This window comes from Petaurus breviceps, unplaced genomic scaffold, assembly GCF_028583685.1.
Source record: "Petaurus breviceps papuanus isolate PSGF00001 unplaced genomic scaffold, PetGlider_PUasm1.0 90762, whole genome shotgun sequence".
Taxonomy (NCBI): Eukaryota; Metazoa; Chordata; class Mammalia; order Diprotodontia; family Petauridae; genus Petaurus; species Petaurus breviceps.
The window spans coordinates 507084-522445 of record NW_027187339.1 but is presented as its reverse complement, the minus strand read 5'-3'; the positions used below and the strand labels follow the sequence as shown (position 1 = coordinate 522445).

General features: G+C 38.8%; 1 protein-coding gene across 12 annotated transcripts in view; it reads left to right on the top strand.

The window, feature by feature from the left end:
• The window catches only part of LOC138146396 (ubiquitin carboxyl-terminal hydrolase 54-like), a 129299-nt gene that overhangs the window by 54793 nt on the left and 59144 nt on the right, over positions 1 to 15362 (top strand). The window contains exon 1 of one of the 12 annotated variants that reach the window (XM_069068240.1): positions 14159 to 14294. The exons of the other annotated variants lie outside the window; for them this stretch is intronic. The gene's annotated coding sequence lies outside the window, so the exon portion shown is untranslated. Of the gene's footprint in view, positions 1 to 14158; positions 14295 to 15362 lie in introns of those variants that run through there. 12 annotated transcript variants of the gene reach the window in all.

Here is a 15362-nt window from a genome sequence, read left to right as displayed (position 1 = left end):
TTCCAGGTCTTTGTGGGGGGAGATATAAGATACCTTACATTTTCTTCTATTTTTTTTAAAGCCTTTTGACATTGTTTTAATGTTTTTTGGAGTCATTGGTTTCTGTTATTCCATTGTAATTTTCAGAGAAGTTGTTGCTTGGGGAGAGTTTTATCCATTTATTTTTGCTTCTTGTGATAATTCTCTTTCCAAGTTTTTCTTCCATTAATCTTGTTTCTTTTCCGTTTCCCCCCTCTGGTTTTCTCATTTCATCAATTAAAAACTTTAAAAAAACCTCTTTTGTATATTTATTTTTAAATTCTTCATTTTTTTTCAGGAAATCTAGTTGAATATGAGCCCAAGTTCTATTTTTCTTTGAGACTTTTCTTATAGATATTTTAGATTTGATCTCTTTATGGGTTTACGTCTTGAGCATCTCTGTCACCATAATAGCTTTTGATGGTGAGATTATTTTTTGTTTGCTCCTTCTTGTAACCTACTTCGTGGTTTTCACAATTTATGGTAAAGTCAAGCCTTATGCACTTTTGGAGGCTGGTCCTATTGCTGCTTTCCTGGGGTATTAAATCTTGTGTTGTTCCAGGATCTTAGGCATAACTCAGACTGGGGACTTGCAAGCTTTCCATGTTCCTAAAGTGGTCCGAACCAGGACCAAATCTGATTGCTGCCCTTCTCATCTGACATCTGCTAATTCCTAGGTTTGGATTTGAGCAGTGATAGATTGCTCCTGAATTTAGCCACTATTCCCAGCTAGGAAGCTCTACTGGTTCAGATTGACAGAGTTGTGAGCTTCTCTTTTGTCTGGGATTCCTGCTGTTATACTGATGCAGGCTTCAGACTGGGGTAGAGGCTAGAAATTAGACCCTTCTCTGTTTCTGAGGTCCAACCCACACAGCTACTGCTTGCTTCTGAACTTGCTTCTCTTTCCATATTTGTTACAGGGCTACCAGCTGCTTTTAGCTTGAAATGCCACTTGTAGGCTCAGGTCCAGTCCTTGGGTTGCCCAGGATTTTTGACTCAGAACTAGGTAGAGACACCTGTCTGTTTACACTCTCTCCTGCTCCATTCACAAGGTTAATAGAATTTGCTTTTAAGTTAAGGTAGACCTAGCATTTTTTTTTTTATCTGAGAGCTTATTTATGAGTTATTCAGTGTCTATTTTACAGTAGAGTTTTTTAGATTCTTTATTTTTTGTTCTTGTCCCTATGCTGTGTCCTTCCTTGCAAAACAATTTTTCATCCTTACCATGATCTACAATATTTCCTTCCCACTGAACACTCTCTTTCCTTTCTGCTCTTGAACCCTCAGCAAACCATTTACACTCTATTCTCTACCCTCGATTTCCTTTTTCCCTTTTCTTGTCACTGCTCAAACCCTACTGGTCAAACCCTAAACATCTCCTCCCCTCTCCCCACTTTGCTTCTCCTTATATCCTACTGAACAGAACAGGAAGGAGTCTTGCAACTATGCTGACTGGTTCCATTGCAAATTGATGTTATCTAATCTCAACTGGGCTCTCACAACAGCAAGGCAATCCTTCTACACACCCCAAATTAATTTTGTATCCCACTTCTCACAGAGGCAGTTTCAGACCTTCTCTTTTCTCCTCATTCCTCCAATCAAGGTAGGTAATTTGGATTTTAGCTTGACCTCTTTTGACTTTTTAAGAATATACTGTTCCATTCCCTTATTCAGTTTCCTGTGGGTACAGAATGATCTTGTTATTCAGATTTTTTTTCTTTTATATTTGAAGATCTTTTTCAGAAATTTTTGTCCCTGTATTCAGTTTAACCATTGTGTATATTGGAATTTGAAGCATAGGGCTTTTTTTTTGGAAGCAGTTTACAGATTCTTTCTATTTATACAACTCTTTCAATACATATACTCATTTTTTAATTCAGTTTCCCTTTATTATTTAAACTGCATAATGTGTTGTGATTTTTTTTTTTTTAGTTTGTCTTCTGGGAAGCCCATGATCCTAAAGTATTTCTGTGCATCCTGTCTTATAAGTCAATCATTTTGATTTGTATAGAGACCATACATTATTTTAATGTCACCGTACATTTCTCTTCTGCCAGATTTTCCTCTACTTCATTATATTTGTATAGCAAATCTTTTATTTCTCTTCGACTTATTTGAAGACACTCTTCGTTGGGGATTCAATCTTTTCTAATCCGCTAAGTGAAGTTTTTATTTCTATATTGAGAGTAGACAAAGTCTCTATAGCAAGGTTCAGTTTGTGGGTCTCTGCTAGGAGTATGGAGGTGGCGTATTCAGTGAAAGATTAATGATTAGCATTGTTAATTTATATGGATTTTTACCTTATAGTCCTTTTTTCTTTTTGTTCTATAGCTCCAGCTATAATTGCTCTATATCTGGCCTATAATGCCTCTCTTCTCCTGATTTTCTTTTTAAATTAATGTTTTCTGAGGCAAGTGTCTTATGTAGCAATCTTATAGGTCCCATGACCCAGATATGCTATTATACTACTAGTGGATCTATGACTGTGTTCAGTCTCTTTTGAAAAGCAGAGTGGAACTATACAGTAATTTATAAAGATGCATATCATTAACCCATTGGTCCCAGTCTTTGGATGTTGGGCCATAGAGAAATTATTGGCAGAAAAAAAAAACCTATCTGTATAAAAATATTCTTGAAAGTACTATTAATGACAGCAAAAAACTGCAACCAGCTGAGTATCCAATGGTTGAGAAATGACTGAACAAATGTTGGTATGTTGAAATAAAATGTTGCTCTGCCATAAAAAGAAACAAATATGAAGAATCCCTTCTTTTCCTGAAAAATGAAATTTCATCAGCAAAGGCAATCAACAATGCCTCTATAGATAGCATTGTACTATTTTTGTCTTACCCATGTTAGAGGTAAATAAGAAGTAAAAAGTAAAAATAAAAAGAGATAAAAAAAAGACATTTTACTTAAAATGTATCTAAACGTTTTAACATTTTACTTAGGAATTGGGATTCCCATTGATATTAAAAGATAATTATTTTGTAATATGTCAAAACATTCATGACTACACATGTGTAATCTACATTGAATTGCTTGCCTTCTCAGTGGAGGGGGTAGGGAGGGAGGGAGAGAATTTGGAATTCAGAGTTTTAAAAACAAATGTTAAAAATGGTTTTTACATATAACTGGGGAAAAATAAAAAAAATTTTTTAAAGCAATTGGGGTTAAGTAACTTGCTCAAGGTTACATGGCCAGTTATTTCTGGGTGTGGTGCTGAGTATCTGAGCCCGGATTTGATCCAGGTCATCCCGACTCTGGGGCTGGTGCTCTTACTTGCTGAGCTACCTGGCCGCCCCTAAGCAATTGGGGTTAAGTAACTTGCTCAAAGTTAGACGGCCAGGTGTTTCTGGGTGGGTGCTAAGTGTCTGAGCCCAGATTCGATCCCCAGGTCATCCCGACACTGGGGCCAGTGCTCTTACTTGCTGTGCTACCTGGCCGCCCTGGGAAAAATAAAATATTAAATAAATATGAAAAAAGAAAAGAAAACAAAAACAAAACTGTATCTTAGTCCCCCTGACCATCTCTTCCCTTTCTAGTCAGTATCATAAATAAGTTTATAAGTAGCTGGTACACAGGGGCAATGACTGGAAGTAAGATTGCAAAGGGGAATCTGGATGTCACAGGTGAACTATCTCAAAGATCAAAGGAGCATAATTTACAAATTATATCATATATTAACTGAAATCCATATCCTAGTAATATATATGAAATTAGGGGAAGCCATTTAGCACTGCTTGTCAAGTTCTGGTCGTGTGATATATAAATCCAATACAAAATCCAGACCTCCCCAGCTCCAGACCAGCAGAATGTCAAAAGGGTGCTGATAACTTTGAAAAGATTGCTTTGAGGTTTCACTGAAAAATTTGAGATGATTTGGATATGTTCATAAATTAGCTCCAAGGTGACATAGATAGGACTTGGTCTATTCTCCAAGAAACACCTATAAAAATGAGACCTCCAACTCTCCTGTCTTTCCTCTAGTCGCAGAGCCACCCAGCTTGTTCATACTTTATCTCTTACATAGACCATGAAAGAAAGGAAGGAAGGAAGGAAGCATGAACATTTCTTAGTGGAAGAATAAGCACATTAATGCATTTTTGGTGGAGCTGGGAATTAGCACAACCATTCTAGACAGCAATTTGGAATTATGCAAATAAAGTGCCTAAAATGTCCATAACTTTTAACCCAGAGGTTTCCACTGCTAGGCATATACCCTAAAGAAGTCATTGACAGAGGGGTGGCTAGGTGGCTCAGTGAATAGAGCACCAGCCCTGGAGTCAGGAGGATGTGAGTTCAAATCCGGCCTCAGGCACTTATCACAAATACTAGCCGTGTAACCTTGGGCAAGTCACTTAACCCCAATTGCCCTAAAAAAAAAGGTCATTGACAGAAAGAAAAGCTGTACCAAAATATATTGATAGCAGTACTTTTTGTGGTAGCAAAAAATTGTAAACAAAGTAGATAACCCATTGATTGGGAGATGCGGTACTTGAGTATAATGGAAGATTACATTCTTTTGCTCTGAGAAACAGTGAATCTGATGGGAACAGGAGAAGCATGGAAAGAAGTATATGAACTGAGACAAAGTCAAGGTAGCAGAGCCAGGAAAATAATATGCATGATGACAGCTGCAGGATCTAGTGATTAGTTTCAGCTTCATAAATGCTTATTGACTGGTAGCCATGTAAGTGGAAAGAACAAAATAATTGAAAATAAATGTTGCAAAATGTCAGAGGACAAGCTTTCTAAAGAAGAGATATGAGAAAACACCTTTGCAGTGGTGGGGGCTCATGGATGTGGAACATTACAAATAATTTTTTCAGTGTATTGATCTATTTTGCCATTTTTCCCTCCATCTTCCACTTTATCCTTTTTTATATTTTTTTTCATAGATGAAGTGGCATTGTATTTTATTTTTTAAATATTATTTATTTATTTTTAGTTTTCAACATTCATTTCCACAAGATTTTGAGTTACAAATTTTCTCCCTATCTTTCTCCTACCCCCCATCCCAATATAGAACCTACTGAATACCCCTTCCCCCAATCTGTTCTCTCTTATATCCTTCCCCATCATCCCCCCAACTTTCTAGTAGGGCAGGATGGATTTCTATACCCCAGTGCCTGTATATCTATAGCAGCAAGCACCCCAGCGTTCCCAGGGTGGCTGCTAGCACAGGTTCTTGGATCTGCTTTGATAAAGGAAAGCAACTCAAAATGTGTTAACAAGCTTACTTTAATCAGTCAGACATATATCGTTTACCTTGTTCAGGGGAAAAAGGTCAGCACCCCAAACTTCAAAGCATACAGGCAGAATTATCAAGACAGAAACAGATCAAGTAGACAGATTTCCAAACTGTCCAACCATTACATCCATACCAAATCAGCATCTGGGTTTTTCAAAGTGGGGGGGGAGGGCCCTGGACAACGGCTTCCCAGAATACAGATCAAATCACAGAACACTTCTCAAAGTGAGCCCCCAAAACAAAGCTACACATCAGGGCTTATATAGCCGCCTCCTGGCTCAGAGAATGTAACAACCTTATTGACCCACTGGCCAATCAAAAAGTATTTACTGAAAAACAAGCCTCCCACCCCCATGTTTCAGGTGCACTTTAGCCTAGGGGCAGGGAAGATCTTCCAAATTTGCATTCCCATTACAATATCTTATTTCCCAGATGTATGTAAAAAAATTTTTTTTAACATTTATTTTTAAAACTTTGATCTCCAGATTCGTTCCCTTCTTCCACCTTACCCATCCCCCACTGGGAAGATAAGCAATTCAATATAGGTTGTACATGTGTAGTTACGCAAAATGTTTCCATAGTAGTTATATTGTGAAAGACTATATTTCTTTCCATCATATCCCACCTCCCACTTATTCTATTTTCTACTTTTACCCTGTCCCTTTTCAGAAGTGTTTGCTTCTAACTACCCTTTCCCCCAATCTGCCCTCCCTTCTATCATCCTCTCTCTCATGCCCTCCCCACTACTTTCCTGTGGGGTAAGATACCTAAGTGAGTGTGTGTGTTATTCCCTCCTTAAGCCAAATCCAGTGTGAGTAAGGTTGACCCATTCCCTTTTTCCTTCTTGCTCTTCCCTTCCATTGTAACAGTTTTCTCTTGCCTTTTTTATATGAAATAATTTACCCTATTCTATCTCTCCCTTCTCCTCCCAATATATTCCTCTCTTATCTCTTTATTTTTTAGATATCCCTTCCTATTCAACTCATCCTGTGCCCTCTGTCTACGTATACATGTACACACATATACACACACTCATATGTATATATATATACACACACATACACCCTCCTATATATACATATATATGTATGTATACATATATATTCCCTTCAGCTGTCCTCATACTGAGAAAAAGTCTAATGAGTTACAATTATTGTTTTTCCATGTAGGAATATAAATAGTTCAACTTTGATAAGTTTCTTATGATTTCTTTTCCCTGTTTACCTTCTCATGCTTCTCTTGTATCTTGTATCTGAATGTCAAATTTTCTATTCAACTCTGGTTTTTTCATCAAGAATGCTTGAAAGTCCTCTATTTCATTGAATGACCATATTTTCCCCTGAAGCATTATACTGAGTTTTGCTCTAGGTAAGTGATTCTTGGTTTTGATCCTAGCTCCTTTGACCTCTGGAATATCCTATTCCAAGCTCTTCGATCCCTTAATGTAGAATCTGCTAGATCTTGTGTTACTCTGATTGTGTTTCCACAATACTAATTAAATTGTTTCTTCCTGACTGCTTGTAATATTTTCTCCTTGACGTGGGAACTCTGGAATTTGGCTATAATATTCCTAGGAGTTTTCTTTTTGGAATCTTTTTCAAGAGATGATCAGTGAATTCTTTCAATTTCTATTTTGCCCTCTTGTTCTAGAACATCAGGTCAATTTTCCTTGAGAATTTCTTGAAGGATGATTTCTAGGTTCTTTTCTTGATTATGGCTTTCAAGTAGTAAAATAATTTTTAAATTCTCTCTCCAGGATCTATTTTCCAGATCAGTGGTTTTTCCAATGAGATATTTCACATTGCCTTCTATTTTTTCATTTGTTTGGATCTGTTTTATAGTATCTTGATTTCTTATAAAGTTATTAGCTTCCATTTGCTCCAGTCTAATTTTGAAGGAATTATTCTCTTCAGTGAGCTTTTTACATTCCTTTTCCATCTGGCCAGTTAAATTTTTTAAGGCATTCTTCTCCTCATTGGCTTTTTGGGCCTCTTTTGCCATTTGAGTTATTCTGGTATTTTTATTATTTTTTTCTTCAAATGCTTTATTAACTATTGGTTTACAGCATTCATTTCCACCAGATTTTGAGTTACGAATTTTTTCCCCATTTTTTACCCTACCAACTGCCCCAAATAGCAGTCTCACAGGATATCCCCTCCTCCAATCTGCTCTCTCCCATATCTTCTCCCATACCCCCTTCGACTTTTCTAGTCAGGCATGCTGGATCTCTATGCCCCAGTGCCTCTATATCTTATTTCCCAATTACATGTAAAATAATATTAATAATATATATATATATATATATTTTAACTTTTGCTTTTAAAACTGTGAATTCCAGATTCATTCCCTTCCTTCTTTGTCACCCACCCTTACTGGGAAGATGAGCAATTCAGTATAGGTTGTACATGTGTAGCTATGCAAAACATTTCCATAGTAGATATATTGTAAAAGACTGACTATATTTCCCTCCTTCCTATCCTACCTCCCACTTGTTCTGTTCTCTACTTTGATCCTGTCCCTTTTCAAAAGTGGGTGCTTCTTCCCTCCCCCCCCAGCCTGCCCTCCCTTCCATCATCCCCCCTCTCATCTACTTCCTCCCTGCTCTCCTGTAGCATGAGATACCCTATTTAGTGTGTATGTCATTCCCTCCCTGAGCCAAATTCAATGAGAATAAGGTTTTGCCTTTTTGCCTTCCTGTTCTTCCCCTCCATTGTAACCATTTTCCCTTGCCTCTTCTATATGAGATAGTTTACCCCATTCTGTCTCTCCCCATCTCCTCTCATTATATTCCTCTCTCACCTCTTAATTTCACCTTTTAAATATCATCCCTTCCTGTTAAATTGGTCCTTTGCCCTGTCTATGTATACCTGTATACATATATATATATACACATTCACATATATATTCATATGCCCATATACCCTCCTATATAGACATATATATGTATGTAGACATAAATATATAGGTTTATATTCCCTTCAACTATTCTCATCCTGAGAAAAGTTTCTTAAGTTACAATGATCATTTTTCCATGTTGGGATGTAAATAGTTCAACTTTGATAAGTTCTTTATGATTTCTTTTCCCTGTTTACCTTCTTATGCTTCTCTTTCTTCTTGTATCAGAATGTCAAATTTTCTATTCAACTCTGTTTTTTTCATCAAGAATGCTTGAAAGTTCTCTATTCCACTGAATGACTATATTTTCCCCTGAAACATGATACTCAGTTTTGCTGGGTAGGTGATCCTTGGTTTTAATCCCAGCTCCTTTGACCTGTGGAATATCATATACCAAGCCCTTCCATCCCTCAGTGTAGAAGCTGCCAGATCCTGTGTTATCCTGATTGTGTTTCCACAATATTAAAATTGTTTCTTCCTGGCTGCTTTTAATATTCTCTCCTTGATCTGGGAATTCCGGAACCTGGCTATAATATTCCTAGGAGTTTTTTGGGGGGGATTTTTTTCAGGAGGTAATTAGTGGATTCTTTCAACCTCTATTTTGCCCTCTGGTTCTAAAACATCAGGGCAATTTTCCTTGAGAATTTCTTGGAGGATGATTTCCAGGTTCTTTCTTTGATCATGGCTTTCAGGTAGTCCAATAATTTTTAAATTATCTCTCCTGGATTGTTTTCCAGGTCAGTGGTTTTTCCAGTGAGATATTTCACATTGCCTTCTATTCTTTCATTTGTTTGGATCGGTTTAACAGCATCTTGATTTCTCCTAAAGTCACTAGCTTCCATTTGCTCCAATCTAATTCTGAAGCAATGATTCTCCTCAGTGAGCTTTTGAGATTCTTTTTCCATCTGGCAAATTCAGCTTTTTAAGGCATTCTTCTCCTCATTGCCTTTTTGAGCCTCTTTTGCCATTTGAGTTAGTCTATTTTTTAAGGTATAATTTTCCTCAGTCAGGCTATTGACTCATTTCATAATTTTCTTGCATTGTTCTCATTTCTCTTCCCAATTTTTCCTCCACTTCTCTTATTTGCTTCTTATGTTCCTCTATGGCCCGTAACCAGCTCGTATTTTCCTTTGAAGCTTTTGGTACAGGAGTTCTGACTTCACTGTCTTCCTCCTGTTCCATGCTTAGCTCCTTTTTGTCCCTAAAATGGGAGTCTAATGTTGGAATCTTCTGTCTGCTTTGTTTCCTTTGCCTGGTCATGTCTCCGCTCAGTCACTTGACCCCTGGGCTTTTTGCCACAGTAGGACTCTGCCACCAGACAGGGGAGCTTCGTCCCAAATGCTGGGGTTTTCTCAGCTTCTGAAGGTATTAGTTGGTTTCCCTCTCTGAAGCCTCCACACTCTCTGGCAAGCTGGTCGCACACCCCAGGACCTCCACCCTAGACTGCAATCCAGATTCAAGCAGGGTAAAGAAAGAGTGATTACCCCTCATACTGGTCTCTTGGTCTCCCTACACTCTGCAGGCCAGGAGCTGAAGCTGCCATGTGGGGGCAGCTGCATGCCCATGGCGCCTCAGCGGCTTCTTGCGTGGGGGCAAAGGCCAATGGCACTCCCAACTACTGGATCCCAAAATCCACACACTGACCTCTCACTTTGTCCTTTGCATCTGTGTGTTGATAATTCTGGAAACTGCTACAGCTTCTGGTGATCTGAAGTCCCTCCAGCTGGTGGTTGGTCAGGCCTGCCCTGGGGCTAAAACCTCTGGCCTGCATGGGGCTGGGCTCGGCTCCCAGAACGCTGTGCTGGCCGATTCCTTCTGGCCTTCCAGGCTGTCCTCAGTGGGAAATTAGCTTCTCTGTGTTATTTTGTGGGTTCTACTGTAGCTCCAAAGTTTGTTCCTTTTACATGAATTGGGGGAGGTAGAAGCTGGAGCCCCATGGAAGTCCTGTTTCTACTCTGCCATCTTGACTCCACCTATTCTGTTTTTTAAGGTGTTATATTCTTCAGTATTTTTGGGAGGTCTCCTTTAGCAGGCTGTTGACTCACTTTTCATGTGTTTTTTTTTTTTTTGCATCATTCTCATTTCTTTCCCCAATTTTTCCTCCACTTCTCTTACTTGATTTTCAAAATCCTTCTTGAGCTTCTCCATGGCCTGTAACCAGATCATATTTTTCTTGGAAGCTTTTTATACAGGAGTTTTGACATTGTTCTCTTCTTCTAGTTCCATATTTTGATCCTTTTTGTCCCCAAAAAAGGATTCTATGGTCTGATTGTACTTCCTCTACTTAATCATCTTGCCAGCCAGTTACTTGACTTTTGAGCTCTTTGCCACAGTAGAATTCTGCTTCCAGATTGCAGAGATCTATGTCCCAAATTTCTGGGGTTTTCATAGATGTTGTCAGAGCTATGAGGAGGGCTGCCTTTCTACAGACACCCTAGGATCTGGTACACTGGCCACATACCCCAGGACCACCACCCAAGACCACGATCCAGATTCAAGCAGGTCAAAGCAAGAGCAGTTACCCTCTGAATGGTTCCTTGGTCCCCCTACAGTTTGCAGACCAGGAGCTCTGGAGACAGCCATGTGGCTGCAGCTGCTGCCCCTCCACCACGTCTTGCTTTTGGGGCAGAGGCCAGATCACTCTCTTCTATTGCTTTTTAAAAATTTCTATTTATTTATTTATTTTTTCCTTCTATCACTCAGTTCCAACAGAGTTTCCCACTGACCTTTTACTTTCTCTTTGGTGTTTATGGATTGAGAACTCTGGAAACCATCACAGCTGCTGGTGACTCACTCTCCTGAAGTCTGCTGTGGACAGTCTGTGGCACTGGTTGGGGCCACCCTGGGTCTGACCCAGGCGGGACTGCGCTCTTCTCCCAGTCTGGTGCTATAGACCCTTTCTGTCAGCCTGCCAGGCTGCCTTCAGTGAGAAATTTGTTTCTCTTTGTCACTTTGTGGGTTCTGTAGCTCTATTTGTTTAGGGTCATTTTTTTTTAACTGGTGTTGGGGGTGGTTGGAGCTGGAGCTGAAGCAAATTCCTGTTTTTACTCTGCCATCTTGGCTCTGCCCCCCTCCTTTTTTATATTTTGAAAAAATCCTTCATTTCAAATGATGGCTTTTCTGGGAGAGGAAAGAGACAAGGGAAATCTAAGTGATAGAAGAACAAAAGAGATCAATAACAAACTCTTTAGAAAAAGCATTTTAAAGCACTTATGTGCAAAGTACTGTACCAAGAGTTGAGGATTGGATAGAAATAGAAACGCAATCCCTGCTCTCAAAGAGCTCACATCCTAATAAGGAATACAACACATAGAGGAAGTCTTAGCTTCATGTCAGATGGAAAATGCCCATTGGCTCCTAGAGTACACACGCAAAACAGATTGTAACAGTTTATCTTTAATGCTGTTTGTATTAATACCATATTTATATTTGACACTGAACCATTTGACAAGGACCTTGGTGGTAAGAACTTTCTTTTCTGGGTTTTCAGAAGCTGTTACTGAGGAGATAGGGCCTAGAGCATTGACAGAAGCAGTTGCCTGGTTGAATTTTCACAAGGACTGCTTTAGGGGCTGGGCTGGTTGCAGGATTGGTAATGGGGGGGGAACTATTAGGATTATCGATCCACTGGCAGTTGGTCAGTGTTATGTGGTAGTGGGCTTTTGGTTTTCCAATAAAAATTGCTTTCCTTAATGATGGCTATGGAGATTAGACTAGAAGGAGGAACAGTGATCTTAGGGTCTCTGGGTTGCTTGCTGTCTCCTCTGGGGTCCCAAGGAAGGTGGTGATAGTTTTATCAACTTCTGATATATACTGCCTTGTGTTACTCTATCAGGATGTCTTGCTACTTCAGCTAGATTGGTTTGACTGTTCCGATGATGGCTCTTGGTCTGCATCTGGTGTAGTGGTGGAGGTGGTAGACCTCTTCTTCCTCCTAACATGATAGCTATGTGTGTCAGATTAGGAGCCAGAATGGTGGTCTTGGGTTAGAGGGAACTGCTCTTCTTGGAGCTCTTGGGCTTACATGCCTGATCTGTGTACTATTCCTATATTCCTCTGGTACATGCTTATATTTTTCATTAGTTATAGAATTCTGTTTCCATTTTTTGTACAACTCCTTCCTTTTAAAATCTAAGCTCACTGTGGAGCCAAACCTACATGGTTGGGCTCATCAAAATACCTTTTCTTTCTCATCTCTTGATCAGAAATTGAGCGACCTAGATTTTAGGAACAGCTTTGCTCATAATGATCTGTAGGACTTTGCTTCTGGTATTGAGTTTTTCTGCTTAAAAATGAGAGTGTTGAATTAGATCATCTCTAAGTCTCCTTTTGGTTCTGTGGTAGCTGGAGGAGAGCAGCTAATGGTCACAGGAATACATGTATTTAAAAATAGTGCCCCTAACTATGTTTGTAGGCAAAGGACAAAGAGAGGAAAGCTATAAAGAACTATAGAGAGAAAAGATCCTAGAGAAAGAGCATAAGTAAAAGAACAAGGTTCTGAAGGCAGTGGCCAGGCTTGAAAGAATAGGAATGCTTCTTATACAGTAGGAAAAGAACTCTGAGAGTAGTACAGTGTCACAAGGTGTGGAGAAGTGGGGCAGAGGGATTGGATGTCAGTGTCGGATGCTGAGTAGACAGTGAAAAAGGAGGAGGATGGAAAAATGACTGCTGGGTTTGGTGAAAAGGCAATGGATGACTTGAGAGATTTCATTAGTGTAGTGGTAAAGGAAGTCATAATAAAAGGGGTTAAAAGAGTGAGTCACTGGTAAGGAAGCAGAAGCATTGAGTGCCTACTACTTTTTCCAGGAGTTTGGCAGCTACTGGGATTAGAAAAATCAGAAAAGAGCTTGAGGATGTAGGAGGGTCAGGCATAGAGCAGGAGAAAGAGGGCAATATTTGGAATTCATGGACCTCAGCTTGAATCCTTGCTCTGCCACTTTCTATCTGTGTGACATTACTTCAGTTCATCTTCAGTTTCCTCATCTGTCAGGTGAAGAGATTTATTCTAGATGAATTTTAAGGTGCCTTCCACCTTTAAATTTTTAAAGATCCTATAAAGAGCTAGGACACAAATATTTAAAAGTAAAGTGAAAGGGGGTGATACATGCAGTGCAGCTAGGTGTTAGTGGATATTGCTGGACCTGGAGTGAGGAAGACCCTGAGTTCAAATACAGGCTCAGACATTTACTAGTTGTGTGACCCTGGGCAAGTCACTTAACTTCTTGTTTGCCTTACTCCACTGGAGAAGGAAATGATAAACTACTTCAGAATCTTGGCTAAGAAAATTCCCTGGATAGTTCACAGGGTCATGAAGCATTGGACACAACTAAACAACAACCAAAAAGTGAAGAGAGGATGAGGGAGCCTTTAAAGAGGTAATCAGTCCCTTTAAAAGTTATAAAATTAATATGCTTCCAGCACTTAACCAAATTGCACAGACTTAGTCATGTGTATTCTAGAACAAACCTGTCCTTTCATTCATACTTTAGATTGTTCTAAAATTCTTTTCAAATCGTTGACAGTTTTCTGACCTGAAATAAAATTCACATTTCAGTTGTAATATGAGTATTAGATGATGCCATTCTCTTCTGACTTTAATTATTCAAAATGACACAAAAATTTAGTGTGGTATATTGCATTTTAGATTGTAATTTGGGGCATCCTAAGTAGATAAACTATTATTTTAGACTTTTTAGCTTCTTTCCCAGTTTCTTACATTTAATATGTTCCCTACATTTCCATTGATAAAATATTTTTATTGTAAGGTAAATTCCAGTTTATATCACCCTACTGCATCTGAAGGTGTTTTTTTTAAATATCTTTTTTTTCATCTTTGCTGGGATGTCCTCCAATGCTACTGAGTTCAGTATCATCATATATTACTGTCATGATCTCATATATGTGTGTATATGTATCTATAATTATATATCTATATCTCCTTGTTTTTCTTTTGAATTGTTAATGTTCAGCAAAATACTACAATTGTTTTTTGCTTTGTTGCAGATAGAAATTGCTTGTTTTTCCCAAGTTATTTGGGTTCTGCAGCGAGAAATACATTTTCTTTCCTCACAATGTGGAGGGTTATCCTGAACTAATAGTTTCTTGTTTCATGAACTATAGCTTCAGGGTAAGCAATTGTCAACTATTTCTCTCGATTATTTGTTGCTAAACTGAATGGCTTTCAATTTTTGTCTTGTCTTGTTTTCAACCTTTGGTTTCTGACACACCTAGAAAAAGTATTATGTAAGTAACAAAAACTCTCCTCACCTTATAGCCTACATGTTACTGGCCTTCAGAGCTGCTTCTCTACCCTTTCCCCCCTCCCCTTTTTCCTTACTTTGCTGCTTAGACCATATTACACAGTCAGGCTAAGTTTCAGGAGGCTCTTGAAGAGGATCCTGGAAACTGCACCTGTCTGCCAAGTCATTTGGGCTGCTAGCAAAGAGAAGGCTTGGCACTTGACATTCTTTTGACACAGTTGTACTGTAGGAATGCAACTTGACTGGCTGAAGGCTGTTTAGCAGACTTGAATGGGGTGTGTGAGTATTGTGTTAGGGTGTGCCCTTGAGGAAGTATGGGGAGGGAAGGGAGAGTTTTTTTGCTCTCTGCCAGAGACCTGGGCATATTTTTAATGCCATATTAGCCACTAAGAAACATTTATTGAGTGCCTTTTTTGTGTTCAGAACTGTGCTTGTTACTGTGGAAGATACAGTATAAATTTTAAGACATGGTTTCTCTTCTTGAGGCACTTTTAGTTGGGGAGACAGGATAGCAGACATAAACTTAGTGGAGAACAATAGGCTACATAATTAAGTGCAAAATTTTGAAGTATGGATTAGTAATATTGTGTACTTTAGAGAAACTAAAATTTGTACCTGTACATCTATGTAGGATCATAGCATCATAGATTTAAAACTTAGAGACCAGTTACCTTAATTTTCCCTTTAAATAATCAGGGCAAATAACTATTTCTTTGAGTCATCTGTTACTGCCTTTCTTGAGTCTTTTCTGTTTTCATCATTTAGTTTCTGTCATGCCTAGAGAAGGTATGATATAAGAGATTTTTACTTTCTAACCCTTTGACTCTTTTCCTGCCACTATCCTAATTTTCTTTACTTTTATTTTGTTGTTTAGGTAGACTGTGTGTGTGTGTGTGTGTGTGTGTGTGAGAGAGAGAGAGAGAGAGAGAGAGTTA